At 38.1% G+C, this 18,503-nt stretch overlaps 1 protein-coding gene across 11 annotated transcripts in view; it reads right to left on the bottom strand.

Moving 5' to 3' along the window:
* Positions 1–715: 715 nt before the first annotated feature.
* The window catches only part of CRPPA (CDP-L-ribitol pyrophosphorylase A), a 383,981-nt gene continuing 366,193 nt past the window's right edge, over positions 716–18,503 (bottom strand). For 7 of the 11 annotated variants that reach the window (XR_012333934.1, XR_012333933.1, XR_012333930.1 and 4 more), the window contains 6 exons: positions 15,814–15,893; positions 13,081–13,268; positions 9,568–9,681; positions 7,594–7,773; positions 4,674–4,706; positions 716–3,866 (listed from right to left, as the gene is read on the bottom strand). The gene's annotated coding sequence lies outside the window, so the exon portion shown is untranslated. The remainder of the gene's footprint in view (positions 3,867–4,673; positions 4,707–7,593; positions 7,774–9,567; positions 9,682–13,080; positions 13,269–15,813; positions 15,894–18,503) is intronic. The other 4 variants (XR_012333939.1, XR_012333940.1, XR_012333937.1 and 1 more) reach the window with 2 other exon arrangements.

Genomic DNA, 18,503 nt, shown 5'->3' with positions numbered 1-18,503 from the left:
ACAGTTATATCAGAGGGAACATCTTAAAAAGAAGCTCAGAGAAGGGAAAGAACAAGGTGTATTTAAGGAACAGGGAGTAGTTCAAGCTGGCCTGGGTGCAGAGGATGTATGGCCTACTTTCTGCACACCTCTAAGGCAGGTGATGTTCAGATTTTGCTATGTGGTTTCTGTTTTTGTTTCTTATTACCTCTCCAAAAGCAATGGGTATAAGAGGTCTTAACACAACCTTGAAACGTTTTCAATCCTTTCCCCCAGTCTAACTAACTGTTACCTACCAAATCTTACATTTTCATTTGTAAATATGGTAAGAGTCATGGAAAACATCTGTATCTGTTTATCATCTGCGGAGTTCTTGTTCTGTGTAAACTCTGGTGGGAGGAAAAAAAGAGTAACAAATATGCAAAAATATTTATTGTACTACGAGTCCCTACTGTGTTTCAATTCTGAAGTTGGGAGGAAGAAGTTGTTAGAGAGAGAAATAGGAAAAAGATAAGGCTCACTCTTTGAACAGTTACATAAATTTATGAGGACAGTCCGCCTTAATGGTTGGAAAATAGAAAATTCGTTCTATAGATTTGGAGTTTGGCCCAGCATAATCTGACCTCTGCTCCAGTTCCATGGAGACGAGAAAGTTGTGTTGCCTGCAACCATATACAGAATTCCTTAAAAATAACAGTCGTTATCTCTGGGGTCTGATCAACTCATGGCACTGAAGAGAGAAAGAGATAGAAAGAAACATGAGGAGGAATCACATGAGATTTTATTGTCAGCAACAGACAGGAAATATATTAATAGATTCCACCCCTCAAGAAAATGAACATGGTAAATTTTCTTACAGATATTTTAATGTGAATTTTAATTTTAGGGCCAGTTGCACAAGTTTTTTCCCCATCTTTGTATTGCCAATGGCACAGTGGGATGAACAGAGAACCTATTATCCAGTTCAAACTCAGACACCAATTTAAGCCCCCAGTCTCTTTGCTCCTCATGGGTCTCATTTGCAAAATTGAGGGAGAGGACACTGGTATATAATCAAGTGGGAAAGACTTTGGAGTCATACAGATTTAGTAGCTATATGATGTTGGGCAAGCTACTGACTGTCTGAATTGCAGTTGTTAAACTGCAAATTAGAGAGAATAACAGCTCTCACACAGTGCTGTGATGAGGATTAAAAGAAATCATGTAGGGAAAACTTCTGGCACATAGTAGACCCTCAATAAATATTCATTTCCTTCCTTCTTTTAACTTGAGCATTTCAGTTCCAGTATAACGTCAAGCCCTAATTTGGGGGAAAATTTTTTGAGAGAAATTACAGAGTTTACCACTATTAGTTGTTTTAAATTTTTAAAAATTGGCATCCAGTCTGTTTCAGAAAATAAGACAGACAGCCTCTATCTTTAGGGTAAAAATAAAGAATTTGTAGGGAGCACGTACTACATGGACAGTGAGGAGAAAACTGGTATTCCCCTCAGGAGAAAGTTTAAGATTATTGGGAAAAAAAGAGAATGGAAGGAAGGGAGGAAGGAAGTTAGTTGATAAATAGTTTTAAAGCCTATAAATTAAAAATGAACCAAGTAAGAGAAAGAAAGGTATTTGCTCTGCTGCCCTTCCCATTAAGATGGGTTAGGTATTAGGGCTGGCATGACACAGACATCTCTCTTGTTCCTAAAACGGAAAAAAAATCTTTTATGAAAGTGAGTGAGTTTACAGCAGGAATGTCAGCTCAGTGAATGATTCAGTGCTCTAGGTAAGTGGATATATACTTTACTACTTTGACCTTTCTGTATTTTTCATATTTTGCCCGACAACATATTGCAACCATTCCTTTCAGTTAGCAATTAAAGTCTAACTTGCAGCTGCCTTTATAAAACCAGAGCTTCCTTGCAACAAATGAAAATTTTCAAGTCCTCTTGTTTGATCTCTAGTATCATACAGTTCGGTATTTCAGACATATAAAACGCCCAGAGCACGAAAAAAACACAGTAAATAGTCACCGTCCTTTAGCACCATCCGTTACTCAATGTTTCACTTTGTCATACAGTATGAAATATAAATGAAGAAAAAGAGGAAGGGAGACACAGCAGTAATTTATGCCTGTCTAGAAAGTTTGGCACTGCAGCTCCAAGTATAGGGAGCCATTTACAGGAGAAAAACCGTAACCAGAGAATATGGAAGTGTGGAAGGTGAGATCATCCGCCAGCAGCAATCTTTCAAATTCATAGACACTTTCGGATTCATGAGGTGAGAATGAGCAGTGCAGAGAACTGTGAAGTTCATTTGTAGTGTTTGACTTTGTTAACACGCACTCTCAAGCTGTCCTTGTTATGAGATGGTGGTCGAATAGTAAGTGAAAAAAAAAAATCAGTATGGAAAATATCCCCATTAATTGGAAATAATAATAGTGTTACACATAAAAAAGTTAAAGGACTATATGTAACTTGAAAGTGTTATTTAAAAGGGAAAAAATATGTAAATTTAGCAGAACCTTGTACCAATCATTTAAAAAAAATCTTTACCTGAACTTTTAAATGATTAATTTGAATTAATTTCAATTTATCTGAATGCATTTGTCTTCTATTAAGCATGGTCAAAATTTGTCTCGAAACATTTTTTTTTAAACTAAACATTTTCTTCAAGGCAGAATTAAATCTATCAACAATTTAATACAGTCAAGAAAAGTAATTTATGGAATGAAGCAATGATCCAATGATCCATGCCTTTCTTAAATTTCTCTCACTAAGCCCCACATAGATGTTATTTCAATTTCAAAATCAGAAGAGGGAATGCCCAATATGTCTTAGTAGTTTCTCTAGAAACAGGCAAATCAAAATCTAGTAATCAAATGATGAGAGTCTTTAAGGTGTTTCGGGGTGAGAGAAGGGAGGGGACGTAGCATCAATATGGCTTTGCGGGTCTGAGTGTGTACCAGAAAAATTAAAATACCGTGCATCAATAAAGTGTCACTTATTCTGAAAGACCTGTCTAGCAATTCAGAAATTTTAAAAGTAAACATTTGGGTTAACAAAAATATACAGGTATAATAAACATGATTAAATTAGGCATAAGATCAGGAAAATCTAAAAGGACACGTAAGGACCTTAGCTGTATAGACCAGAGCTTTTCAAATTTTAAAGTGCGCACAAATCGCTTGGGATCTCATTAAAATACAGATTATGAATCAGTTAGTTTGGGGTGGAACCCAGGATTCTTCATTTTTCACGAGCTCCCAGGCCATGCCAATGCTGCTGGTCTACGGACCACACTTTACGTAGCGAAGCCCCAGATCACGATAAAGGAAGAAGGTTTATCCTAGAAATTGCATCTAGAGAAGTGTGAATATCGTATGCTCTTTCAGAGCAACCCCTGTTCCCACTCTGTTATTTTCAATGGAATTTACTCTAGAAAACATAATTGAAAGTAACATATTCAAATAAACACAATGTGATATCCTACTAAGGTAAATATATGAATTACTTAACTCAGTTCTCAAAAGAGCCTGTGAAGTAAAGACTTTTATTATCTTCACTTTATGGAAAAAGAAACGGCCTTGGGGAATTGAACTAATCAAGTCAAAACCACATATGCAGGATTTAGAAACAGTTCTGAATTTGGCAAATCTTACTCCAGAGCCTAAATATTTTTGTCAGTTTTACTACAATTGTCAAGATTGCCCTATTGCATTCTTAGTAATCTTGCAAACAAAGCACTAGACACAAAAGATACAGTAGGGATACAATGGTGTATGAACGTTGGGCTATACCATCTTCATTGACAGCATCTAGAACAGGAGTCACTCAAGAATAACTGCTTGTGACATTAGAGATCTCACATGTGTGGTGAATAGCAGCCTTGATGCAATAAAGAATCTGTTTCAAGAACCAGAATGAATGAGAGATGAGGATAAAATACTGGATTAAGCTCCTTACGCTAAAGAGTGGACAAATAGATTCTAGACAAGGACATACTGGAGGTTCCACAGCCCTGAACATATGGGATGACCACTAAAGCTCCACGTCAGAAAAAACAGCCCTAGATTTTAGAATCCCTAAGGGACTTCTTTACTCTCTGAAGGGTACACTACTAAATATTTTATGCATTGTGTTATTATTAAAGGGTAAAATCCTTCCCCTAAGGTGTGCTGGCCCCAGGGTCTTTGAACAAGTCTAGACCAGAATTAATTAGGAGCCATCGTTTTCATTACAAGTACGTTATAATTATGTCTGCTTATTTCACACTGTTCAGTATACTCCCTCCTGTTAAACTACAGCACAAGGCCTTTAGCACCTGTTGCTTATTTCTGCCAGACTGAAAATATTCCTTTCTCTTTATTGTTCGTGTGCAAGGCTAAGATGGACTTGCCAAGAGCGGTCATTCTTGAATGCACCTGCCAAGTGTCAGATACTTTAATAGGTGAAATGCTTATAGCATATGCTGTGTTTGCTGCAGCTTCCAACTTCCAGTGCCCAGTATTTCACAAGAGATTGAATATATTCAGGATGACCGATCCATTCCTTGATACATGTGTATGTGACCGTATGCCCATGCGTATACAACACACTTATATAACACACCCCCCAGGTTAGCTTTGGCTGAGAATATATCTTATAGTAATTTACTACCTTACATCTTCAACTTTAAAAAGATAAACAAGAAATCCCTTGCACTATACTCACTGATTTGTTGGCAGTTGTTTTCATGGCATCAGTCTGAAAAATAAAAACATAAAATTGAGTTTTGGGCTTCAAGGTAGCACCCTATGTCCTGTTTTGATAAGTTCTTTGCTTTCCTTTTCTGAGGATGCTAATCCTTTTCCCACTCTCCTATTAGGTCTTCAATCCATCCAGATAAGAGTACTGCAAAGCTCCTGTAATTGAGGGATGGGGCCTAGAATAAAGGCATCCATCCTCGATATACTGAGGTACCCAGCAGGGTGAAGACGGAAAGGAATGCATCCCTTTTCCGTGAGTTATTCAACTTTATCCTGCCAGTCTCATCAGATGTTATCAGAGGTGTGGAATGGAAGGAAGGGTAGAGAAGGTTTTCTAGAATGCTGACGTGGGACTAAATGCCAAGAAAGATGGAGTGATGATGGTTCTGCTTTCGTAGCTTTACCACATTCCCAAGGATGAGTGAGGGCTTCCACGTTTTGTTCAGGTTCCGAGGAGCCCATGTGTTTTATGTTTACCTTCCCTGCCCGGCAGAACATTAACTTCCCTTTCCTTGACAGATATCAAAAATCCATGTAAAACTTTCCTGCAATCCGCAGTAAAACTGACGTCTGCAGTAGGAAGCAGTCTTATTTTATGAGCACCCTTCTTCAGGTAACCTCAAGATAGAACAATTTAGACAATTTTCCCTTTTGAAACAGTAGAGCAAAATATTCCTAGACCTCTCTCTCCCTCTTTTTCTCCCTCACTTTCTCTCTCTCTTTTGCTTTCACTCTCCCACCCTCTCATATATGAAAACACCATTCAGAGCTCAAGCTGCTTGGTAATTAAAGAAGGAATTATACATCCTAAGGCCTTTACTATTAGAATATACATGAGTTTAGTTCATGAACAGCAAGCTTTCACGAACCAAGTGGTCAAGAACCTTGCTGATATAGCACCACCAGAATGAAACCAAGGGACCTTTCTCAGAGGAAGAATTTCCCATATAAGTAAGTCTACAAACCTGTACACTGACAATTCATTACACCTTCTGGAAAGGGAGGTATTGCTGTATAGGGCTGTAGTCAAATTGGATTTTTCTTATCCCAAGTTAACTTATGCCTTGGTAACTATACTTCCTGGGATGCGATTCAGTCACAAGTGGGATTTTCTCAGAGGTTCTTGGCACACTTAATTTCTAATTGATGCCACTGATAACATAAAAACAGGATTGGGTTATACTTCAGGACAAAAAAAGATTCTTCAGGTGCACTCCGAATGAGCTCATTTCATCCAGCAAAGGAACGGAAGAGCATCTGCAGGTAAGGTGACTACAACTCTACTACCTGTAAGCAATAGTATCACTGGATTGTTACCTAGGAAAACAACCCTAGAAAAAGGTCAAAGCTGGTAGCTTTCAGAGGACTCAGAAAAGCACGCAGGGGATAGAATTCTCTTTCTCTCAGAGCCTAGGCCACACTGATCAAAGAATTCCAAAGAGAATTCTGTGCACAGTCACTGATAAAATTTAAAAGGAGTTTAGAGGCCCCTTTCCAGCCAGAATGATCTGAAAGCCCTGACATGTACCATTATATTATTTGATGAACATTTCCAGAAGAATGAGATGTCCATTTTGACCTTTGCAGTGTGAGTAACACATGTCGAAAGGAGGACAGAAGGCTTATTTTTATACAGATAGCAGAAAGTTGCTCCCCTTGTTAAGAAAGCGTGGCAGGCTGATTTTGTCTCTTTTTTCCTTTGTAATTTGAAAGTCCTCCCAGATAAACCTTTGCAGTATACAACTTGGTTTTGACATCCTGGCTTTATGCCTCTAACTGTTTATAAGTCATGCAAGGAAGTCATCTATCTTGACCAATATGGCTCAGACATATTTTCCATGTTAATTACACATGTTTGGACTGACATTGCAGTGATACAATTTCATTTGTTTAAAACAACAGAACGGATGGCTCTTTAACTCAACAAATGTAGGTAAAAATTCTTCCCAGAGTAAATGCAACAAGTCTGGAAATTATAAAGGCACAGGCACTAGTGGCTGAAACCCCAGAGACTAAGAAGCTGATATTCTGCAAAGATCCCTTATTTAGATTAAAAGCATGTTGGAAAACTACGACATAATTATCAAAAAATTATAATTATAATATATGTGTTAGACACTCCAACAAGATGGGTGTCCTAAAAATAATCACCAGCTGAAAAGGAAGCAGAAGCATTTTTAACTCTAACCCAATGGAACTATTCGAATTTGGGCTGTGTTTTTGAGCAGGACCTCCACATTTTTTTTACACTTACCAGAACACCAGCGGTTAACCCCGTAATGGCCAACTGCTAGTTATTACCCTACATTTGGTCCACAGCTGCATGGTTCTGCTCACTTTATTGTCATTTCAGCCCTCAGCCCGTTAGATGCCTGGTGACCGCTTGCATGCAGAGGGGCCTTTGGTTAACTAAATCCCCATCAGGATCACAGCTGTTGTAAAACATTCGGTGACAAAAATATCCATGTGCAACGCATAGTAGATAAATTTGCGAGCCAATTTGAGCAAAACTTGAAAAACAAATGAGGGGACTAGTCGAATTCTCTGGCTTCTGAACTACATTTCCTCTATTTTGGGGGAATATGCTTTGTAACATTCCAGCATTCCCCTCTCAGTGCGACAGATGATTGGGGCTAAATTTCAGAGTGATAGGCCCAGTTAAGCAAAAAATATACTTTTCCACCTTCCTTCACTCAGCCTCAGCAGTTAGAGAATGAATGTCATGTTCAGTTATTCAGACAGATTCCTGACTTTGGCATAATACTAAGGTCAGTATTGGGTATTTATTCACGATGTGCCTCAGCTTAAGACACCAAACCCTTGTTTCAGTTTCTTCCAGCCTGGAGGCCTAGCACAGTGGTTGCATATGTGCAAGTGTGTCTTACCCCAATCGTGCAACAGCCAGTGCTGTTGGGTCCAGCCAGTGCTGTTGGGTCCAGGTCCAGTTCATCGCACAGAGGGCCCTGAAAGTGCCCTGTAGGTGATTATGGTTGGTGGTACAATGGTCAACCCCATGTCCGGTTATGACACTGAGAGACTGTGCCGATTCTGCTTCACCTCGCTACCTGCAAGTGTTTCAAAACAGGAAGAAGACAAGGAGATAAATGACCTACGCCCCAAAAATAGAATGAAGAGATCCATTTCTCGATTGTATCATTGAATGCCACTCCTTTGTCACTTTTTGTCAAGATCCAAGATCAAGTAACAGATGTGATCTGAGACTCCAGATCACAGATCTAACCAAATTTAAACCCACAAAGGGAGAGTTCATTCTGGTTCTAACTAATCTGAAAGTTGGTTTGTACATGCCTGTGTTGATTGATTGAATTCCTACCCCACACATATTCTGTTCATTCACTAAATTGTTGAGATGTTGCTTAACAGTCAGGGACCTAGACTTTTCTCCTCCATTAACTCATTCAGACATGTCTTAAGCACTCACTATGTGCCAGGTACTGAGGATAAAATATTAATAAGTCACAGTCCTGGCATGCAAGGAATCTAGGGTTCAGAGGCATATAATCTCTCAAATGTAAGAGAGGGAAGCTTCTTTTTTTTTTTTCTTACCCTTCCATTAATTCTCCAGTCCTCTGCTGCCATAAATTATACAAATTTTTGAGAGGAAAAAGTGCCATTAGTTAGTTTCAGGTGTTTCCCCAACTTGGTGAGGTAGGAGAGAACTCGTGTATATTACCTATGCACTGATGAGTTATTGACTTCTTAGTAATGTTCACTGAGGAAAAAAAGATTTTTTAAATTTTGAAACTAAAAATTATCAGGTAGATATCTGGAGCACAACCAATGTATTATGTGCATGGAGTTAAAAAATATAATTTATACATTCTAGCTTTAAAGAATTTAAGTCAGGGAAAACAAGATTATGACAAATAATTAAAAAACAATTGTGTGTGTATGTCTATATCTATGTAAGATGTGAAAAATTATGTATAGGAGAGCTCTTGGTATAGAATGGTCACGGCTAACTTAATTAGTTTAGATTCTCATAATCTAAATTATGTTGCCACACTTCATGATACTTTACAGAGGGTCCCCTCCATCCATAAGATAAAGCACTGGAAGGGCTGTGTGGAATCCGTAGGTGAGTGCAACTCTGCTACGTGAAGCCTGTAAGCTTATTAAAGATTTGATCAAGACCAGTGAATTCCAAGCCTACCTTTGGTCTGTCTCCCTTTTCTACATATTTTAGCTTTTTCTTCTTGTGTCTCCTCTCTATTGGTTAATTCTGTGCTGTTATTTGAAGGCAGGTCATGGTTCATAAAATAGAGGTTTTCTTTAAAGTTAAAAAAATAAAAAGAACTTTCTGGATTTGAATGTGAGCTTCTTCCTGACCAAGAAGACCTATAAGATATATCCCTTTACACTAAATATATAAACCTGGGGCCAAGGATTAGCGATTTCTCCTCCTCTAATGTAATAAGAAAGTACAATAGTAAACATTTTCTGAACTTGTTCAAAGAAGTTTTTTAAAAACTATAGAGCAGCTCACTTCTTATATTTCTCATAATAGAGGAGAAATGAAGACATGGCATTCAGTTTAGTCCAAAAATTACGTATTGAGAGTGTGTGTGTGTGTGTGTGTGTGTGTGTGTGTGTGTGTGTGTGTGTGTGTGTGTGTATCCATGCTAATACCATATATGTATATATGCTATTAGGTGAGATATTGTGAGCACAAAGGAAAATAAGACAGTCCCATACATAAAGTTACTTCTAATCATCAGAGAAGTAGAAGAGGAGCAAAGAGCTTAATCATGATACAGATAGATTAAAAGAAGGAGGAAACGTATCATAAAAATACGTATAAGGGGGCTTCCCTGGTGGCGCAGTGGTTGAGAGTCTACCTGCCGATGCAGGGGACACGGGTTTGTGCCCTGGTCCAGGAAGATCCCACATGCCGCGGAGTGGCTGGGCCCGTGAGCCATGGCCGCTGGGCCTGCGCGTCCGGAACCTGTGCTCTGCAACGGGAGAGGCCACAACAGTGAGAGGCCCGCGTACCAAAAAAAAAAAAAAAAAAAAAGTATAAGGATGAGCACCTGGGCCATACCAGATAGTCTCTCAAGAGGCAGGTAAACTAACTCTTAAAAGAAAAGCAAAATTTAGGAAATCAAAGAAAAAGAAATGACACAGACTCTTACTTCCAAGGAAACAAACAGTTTTTGAAAAGAACGAACAGAGACATACAATATGTTGAATTTTCGGGAAGAGCAAATAACTCAATATAAAATGCAAGAGTTGGAGAGAGAGAAGAGATCGGAAGAGAGGGGGCTTTATATACCAGATTACAGAGTTTGGAATTTATTAGATGAGGAACATGCATTAAAAAATTTTATGAAAAAGAATACCACGATGAGCTAATAAGGGCCTATGCTAAGCACCGTTTGCCGTGAACAAGAAAAATAAACATATTGAATATATTCAGGAAATAAAATTGATACGATTTCACTTGGAAAATGTCGAGGAAAAGCTGGTGTCAAATGTGATTTGCAAGTTTTGCCTTGAGTGATTGAGTGATAGATGTTACTACTTGAAATAAGAAACAGAAAAGGGAAGGGGGACCAGAGGTGGAGGCCTAAGGCTTAAATAGGAGGTAGGGGAGAAAATATCTGAAACTGCAAAGGAGACAAAACATAAAAATATAAATGAGTGTTTTACTCACCAATTTTCTCTGAAAGCTAGATATATGTTTTCTGACAGATTCTTAAAAGAAAGATTTTCTTTTAATCTTTATTGGAGTATAATTGCTTTACAATGGTTAGTTTCTGCTTTATAACAAAGTGAATCAGTTATACATATACATATATTCTCACATCTCCTCCCTCTTGCATCTCCCTCCCTCCCACCCTCCCTATCCCACCCCTCTAGGTGGTCAGAAAGCACCAAGCTGATCTCCCTGTGCTATGCGGCTGCTTCCCCCTAGCTATCTATTTCATGTTTGGTAGATATGTCCATGCCACTCTCTTGCTTTGTCACAGCTTACCCTTCCCCTTCCCCATATCCTCAAGTCCATTCTCTAGTAGGTCTGTGTCTTTATTCCTGCCTTACCCCTAGGTTCTTCATGACATTTTTTTTCTTAAATTCCATATATATGTGTTAGCACACGGTATTTGTCTTTCTCTTTCTGACTTACTTCACTCCGTATGACAGACTCTAGGTCCATCCACCTCATTACAAATAGCTCAAGATTACACTTAATAAGATTGAATCTGAAAGTCAACCCTTTTAACTGAGAGAAATAATCCATATTCTGAGAATGATAACTAAGAACAGTATTTCCTAAGAGCTCTAACTACAAAATTTTGTAGTTTTAGAAAACATTACATCTCACCGTTACCTGAAACTAGATTTCTTTATGTAACATATAAGCTTTGCATTTCATTTGAAGTGAAAATACTGTGCTATAAATCTTATAAAATAAATATTGGAAACTATGTATTTCATGAGATATTATTCAATTTTTAATTAGAAAATTTACAGGCCAGCCATTTATATGAGAGAGAGAGAGAAGGAGAGAGAGAGAAAGGTAATAATATGAGAGAGAGAGACAGAGAAGTAATACGAGAAAATATCCACACACACAATTTAAGAAAAAAAAAAATGTCATGAAGAACCTAGGGGTAAGACAGGAATAAAGACACAGACCTACTGGAGAACGGACTTGAGCATACGGGGAGGGGGAAGGGTGAGCTGTGACAAAGCGAGAGAGAGGCATGGACATATATACACTACCAAACGTAAAGTAGATAGCTAGTGGGAAGCAGCCGCATAGCACAGGGAGATCAGCTCGGTGCTTTGTGACCGCCTGGAGGGGTGGGATAGGGAGGGTGGGAGGGAGGGAGACGCAAGAGGGAAGAGATACGGGAACGTATGTATATGTATAACTGATTCACTTTGTTATAAAGCAGAACTAACACACCATTGTAAAGCAATTATACCCCAATAAAGATGATTAAAAAAATGAAATAATTTGACATCATTGTTTACCTATCAGTTGGCAAAGTTGAAGAAATGGTAAGAAAACAAGCACTTTTAAATACTGTCAGTGGATAAAAAGAATTTCTTATATAGCAGTTTGAAAACATAGATTAAAACCTTTAAATTTTGCACACCGTTTTTATCAAGCATGTTATTTATAAATTATGGGTGTATTCAAGAATTAAGCTGCAAATACACACACACACACACACACATATATGTAATCCCTGTTTATGTAGTACAAATGAAGTGGTAGTTTTTAATCAGTGTTTTTTAAATTTTAAAGAAAACATCATCCAATATTCAAAAATACTTAAAAAATGAAAATTTTCATATTCCTCAAAAGGACTTTTGAATGGGTATTTTGGTCATACTACACAGAAGTTCCAAAAATCTTCCCCAGTTTATCGTCCCTAAAATTCTCATTACAGTTTGGCAGCCGCTCCCAATGTCTCTGATTCTCTATTACTCTCCAAAACTTTTTTCTACAATTGAGCACTGGCCATTTATTCTCTCTCACCTCTTTTCTCCATCTTTTCAACTCAACATTTTTCTTTTCTTGCATGTGTCTTCCTCACATGGATTAACATAGCCTCTTAGACTTACACATTGCTCTAATTCATCCGTTTCCTGGATCAACACAGCAAAACCCCACGCCTGAAATTGCCAAAACAAAGTATCCTTCCTCTTTGGAAGGTAGAAGAGAATGCTTTAGAAGAAGAAAGACAGCTGAAAATATGTATATATGTTAATTTTTGAAAGTATCTGTCATAGAGAATTTATCGTATTTGTCATATTTATAATTGAGAATATTTGAAATTCTAATTATCCAACAACAGATTGGTTACATTAATTATGCTAAATTGATGCAGTAGAATTTGATGACATAGCTTTCAAAAAGTGTGTGTGTGTGTGTGTATGTACATATGAAGTACATTTAATGACAATATTCATATACTAAATTTTAAATCTCTAGTTTAAATAAACGTGTGTAGAGTTAATTTCTCCACTTTTTATTACTGGCTTTGTTGATATATCAAAATATATCAGTAGGATAAGAAATTATGTTTTTCTTTTGTCCTATGTTTTCTAAATGTTTCATAATTAAGTTATTTGTAAAGGTGAAAATCTTTACTGCTCTAATATAAATAACATGTTAAACTCAGAGAAATGAAAATGTGTCTAATTTCATCCACACTGAATTTTTTTAAAGTCTCCAATTGACATTCACTTACAATCATGTATGCTAGTAGTTCTAAAAACAGATGTGAGTTATTTTTAGCACAACTTAAAAAATATAGAACAGTTTCCAACTATATTAATTTGCTGCCATAACAAAATGCCACATACAGGTGACTTAAATAGCATAAATATATTCTCACAGTTCTGCAGGCTGCAAGTCCAAGATCAAGGGGGTGGCAGAGTTGATTTCTCCTGAGGCCTCTCTGCTTGGCTTATAGATGGCTGCCTTCTTGCTGTGTTCTCACATGGCCTTTCCTCTGTGCACGTGTATCCCGATAATCTCCTCCTCTTCTCATAAGGACACTAGTCCTACTGCCAGAAAGTGGATCTCAAAATAATAGAAAGATACAGTTTATACAGTAGCACTACTGTATGTTTTATTATATTTTAATTCTTTGAAAGTGTGTTGTCTACAAAATAATAAGAAGTATAATTAATTGAAGATGCCTTTTTTCAGTAATGCTAAAAAACAGAAAGAGGCTGAATGTATTTCCTCCATTTTTAATCTAGCTGTGCCGTTACAAGTGTCACATACACAACTGTGCTAACAGATACAGTCATCTACAATGCATAGCTAGAAAGGAAATACTACACTCCAGGGAATGCCTTAAAAAAATTAGCAGAGCTACTCATTAGTTGTTCTTTGTTTTCTACTTTGAATTACATCAAACTGACCCAAACTCCTATTTATTACTAGTCCATTAAAACAAAAGCAAAGTTTAGACAGAGAACATTAATCAATTCATATTTCAATAAGCACAAAGACTACATAGGCCAATAAATCATGCAACCAGCTGTGTCTTTTTTTTTTACAAGCATTGGTAAATAATCAGTTCGACTGAAATTAATTGCATCTTTTCTTTCCCCAATCCCTCATACACATAGCAGTGTGAAAGTATCTGGAGACAAAGAATAAACTGAGATTCAGTCATAACTAAGATAACCAATTTGTCATACAGACCAAGTAGTCCATGGTGAGATCATTGAGTTCTTATGTATATAGCCAAAGCAAAACGGAGTGCTAAGAAATTAGATCACAAATTTTTCCAAGGGACATAGGTAGTTTTTCAGTGTGTAAAAATGCATCCATATATGAGGGCTTTTTTCCTTTTGTGGTATCACCATCATGATGATTTTATTTACCCAATTACTTTTCTTAAACTTTCATCAGATAATTTACTCAAATGATTTCTGATTGTAACACTTCGTTGGAATTGTGGTTTTCTAGGATTAGCTATGTCATCTCATGACCTGAGGCTTCTACTTCATCTACTACCTACACCAACTTGGCAAAAATCCATGCCCAGAAACCTCCTAAAAAATGAAGTATCTTTCCTCTTTAGGAAGTAGCACATGAGAGTTGATTCAGGATGCTTTTATGTTAAGTATTCAAAACTATACCTTACAGTGTTAACTACAGTCACCATGTTTTACATTAGATCCTCAGACTTTATTTACCTTATAGCCGAAAGCTGATACCCTTTTACCAACCTCTTCCCATTTCCCCTACACTTCAGCCCTTGGCTACCCCTTTTCAACTCTCTCTGTATGTGTTTTTTTTTTCTTTTTTAAACATCCCCATATATGTGATATCTTGCAGTATTTGTCTTTCTCTATGTGGCTATTTCACTTAGCATAAGACCAAAAGGTCCATCCATTTTGTCACAAATAGCATGGTTTCCTTCTTCCTCATGGCTGAATAATATTTCATTATATATTTATATATATATACCACATCTTCTTTATCCATTCATCCATTGACTGACATTTAGATTGTTTCCATATCTTGGCTGCTGTGAATAATGCTGCAATAAGCATGGGGATGCAGATATCTCTTTGATATCCTGTTTTTATATCCTGTTTTATTTTCTTTGGATATATGAAGTATGAGGATCTAATGTAAAATATGGTGACTACAGTTGATAACACTACATTGTTTAATTGAAATTTGCTCAAGGAGTGGAACTTTAATGTTTTCACCAAAAGAAAAACAAACAAAAGGTAAATACGTGAGGTGATGGATGTGTTAAGTAAATGGAGGGAATCCTTTCACAGTGTATATGTATATCGTATTGTCACGATGTACACTTTAAGTACATTTTACAATTTTATATGTCAACTGTACCTCAATAAAACTGAAATAAAAAACTACCTTGCAGCTGATTTTTCTTCTTCTTCTGGGGACATAATGAGGACTAATTCTGTCACATCTCATACCGCTGTTTACTTTGGTCAGCCCTAAATCTGAGTCTTCCAAGTCATCTATTAACTCCAGGACTGCTGAGAAGCAACACAGCCTGGTAGTTAGGAATGCAGATCTAAAATCAGGCTGCATGCACTCTAGAGCTCGCGAGCCACAGCTGCTGAAGCCCGAGCGCCTAGAGCCCGTGCTCCGCAACAAGAGAAGCCACTACAGTGAGAAGCCCGCGCACCTCAACGAAGAGTAGCCCCCGCTCGCCGCAACTAGAGAAAGCCCGCGCAGACAGCAACGAAGACCCAGCGCAGCCAAAACTAAATAAAATAAATTTATTAAAAAAATTATACTAAGTGAAAGAAGCCAGACACAAAGGTTGCATATTGTATGATCCTGTTTATATTAATTGCCCAGAATACGCACATCCATAGAGTTCGAAAATAGATTAATGGTTGCCAAGGGATATGGGGAGTTACTGCTTCATGAGTATGGGGTTTCTTTTTGGAATGATGGAAATATTCTGGTACTAGATAGTGTTGATAGTTGCACGACTTTGTGAATATACTAAAAACCACTGAATTGTAAACTTTATGTATACATTTTATGGTATGTGAATTACATCTCAATTTTAACAGTAAAAAAAACAAATCAAATCAAATAAAATCAGGTTGCAACTTACTGTGACTTTGGGCAAATCATTTAAATTTCCAGTGCGTTCGGTTCCTCATCTGCCGAAGAGGGAGATACCACCTACCTCACCTGTTAGAAGGGTTAAATGATAATATTGGTTAAGCATTTAAACAATGGTTAGCACATAGCAGCCTCAAACAAAGAAATATAGTATATCCCTTAATCTGACCAAATGCTGCCCTCCCTCCCCAGTCTTTTTCCTAGGCCCAGAATAGGTAGGGCCAGCTTCATGGGCATGTTACCTGTGCAGTCACGCAGGACCCCACACTTAGAAGGGCCCACATTTGACATAATGTTTTGTTGCCATCTTGAAATACATAACGATTCTTTTTTTTGTAAATTTATTTATTTTTGGCTGCGTTGGCTCTTCGTTGCTATGCGCGGGCTTTCTCTAGTTGCGGCGAGCGGGGGCGGCTCTTTGTGGTGGTGCACGGGCTTCTCATTGCGGTGACTTCTCTTGTTGTGGAGCACGGTCTCTAGGCACGCGGGCTCAGTAGTTGTGGCTCGTGGGCTCTAGGGCGCAGGCTCAGTAGTTGTGGTGCATGGGCTTAGTTGCTCCGTGGCATGTGGGATCTTCCCGGACCGGGGCTCGAACCCACGTCCCCTGCATTGGCAGGCGGATTCTTAACCACTGCACCACCAGGGAAGTCCCGAAATTCATAATGATTCTTGAACATGATGTCCTGCATGTCCATTTTGCACTGGGCCCTGAAAATTATGTAGCCAATCCTAATAGTATACTATCCTGAGATTTCCTTATCAATTCAGTCTCTTCTCTGAGCACTATCTTTACTTAATGTTTTAATTATCTTTAATTCTTTAATGATTTTCTTACCTTAAGTCCTGATGATACCATCTTCCTTGTCTGATGCAGAGGTTTTGGGTTTTTTTTCTCTTATACCCCATATACCACAGGACCAGAAGGTAAGGGGTTGGCTACGTATCACTCCCTCCCATCTGAAGCTTGCACCATCAGACTAAACCACCCACCACATCTCCTCCTTATTCTCATATTTTGACCCAGTTTGTCCCTCTTGACTCATTCTCTTCTCCGTCTCAACTCCATGCCATCATTCTCGGTAACTTCAGAATGCACATGGATGAACCATTTACCCTGCCTGTCAGATCCTTCCCTTCCTCACCTTCAATTACCTGTTCCTCCACCCGCTCCCAACCAGTGATGCTGGTTGCATCAGCAGTAACTCACCATCCCTGAAAACTTAAAATCAGTCACTCCCTTCCCTGGCTGCCAACTGCTGTTCTTTCGGCTTGCATTCCCAAGTACTCATTTTGCCAGAATTCCTCAACTTCAGTGAAACATCTAACCCATTGCCTTCACGTTTCACTCTCTTCCAACTTAATTATGTTTCCTCTTCCCCCTTTAACCTGGCTTTTAGTCCATGTTACCTAACTGAAATAATTCCCTTTTAATTATTTTACCTTGCGTGCCTCCTTTTTTCTCTAGCACGTTCCCCTGAAAAATCCCAAATATTGGCTGAAACCATTTAAAATTTTTTTTTCACGCCAGCATCTGAGAAGCTAAATGTAATTGTAGATAAACAACTAGGAAGAATACAACCACTTGAAATTTATGCTAAAATTTTCATACAGCTATTTAACACTGCCAGGCAATCCTACTGCACTCACATAGTAGTTTCATTTCCCCAAATAAAATCATAAACAGCATTTTTATACTCTCTTCAGTCTTTTCAAACTACTGCCCATTTCTCTGCTCCGCTTCATTGCAAGGCTGCTAGGATGATTTTTTTTAGTACTTATTAATCCTATTTCCTGCCATTCATTATTCAACTTATGACATTGTAGGTTTTTTCCCATCACTCCCAAGAATCTATTCTTTTGTTACAGTCACTTATGACCATCATCTTGCCAAATCTGCTGTTCTGTCCTCTTCTTACTTGACCTTCACCAGCATTCTATGGTTGACAGTCTCTCTTCCTTTGGTTTCCAGATATTTGACACTTTTCTGTCTTGCCTTTACCTACCTCCTCACTGGTGAGCTCTTCTAAGATTCTTTCCTCTTAATATTTTCCTGACTCAATCCTGGTGTGTGATTTCCTTCGTTGCTCTTATCCAATTCCATGGTGTAAATACCATCTACATAAGGTGAGAAACTAAACTACCCCAGTTTGCCAAGGAATAAGAGGATTCCCAGGTCTTAGAACTTTCAGTACTAAAACAGGGAGAGTCCTGGGTAAACTAGGATGATAGTTCACATTTTACCTATGTGCTAATAACTCCCCAAATTATGCCTCTCGTCCACACCTCTCTGATGAGCTTTATTTCCATTTTGGTGTGTAATATACATTTCAAACTCAAACTTGTCCAAGCCAGAAATCTTGATTTGTGCCTTCAATTTTTTCTTCTCCCATTAGCTGCATCTCCATAGATATCATCATAGTGTACCAGTTATTATGTAAAAAAAAAAAAAAAAAAAAAAAAGGGAGAGAAAAGGAAAGGGAAGGAAAGGAAAGAAGAGAAACGGGAAGGGAAGGAAACTAGAAATCATCCCTGGCTCCTCATGACTCTTCCTTTTCTATCCTCCAGTCCAGTTACCACCACCTGGCCCACGCCACCACCATCTCCTACTTGCACCACCACAACAGTCTCCTAACTACTCCCTGTTTAACTCTTGATCCTTTCCAAGCCCTTCTGCATGAT

The sequence above is a fragment of the Tursiops truncatus genome, chromosome 9 (assembly GCF_011762595.2).
Source record: "Tursiops truncatus isolate mTurTru1 chromosome 9, mTurTru1.mat.Y, whole genome shotgun sequence".
Lineage (NCBI taxonomy): Eukaryota > Metazoa > Chordata > Mammalia > Artiodactyla > Delphinidae > Tursiops > Tursiops truncatus.
This window is presented reverse-complemented; position numbering and strand designations above follow the sequence as displayed.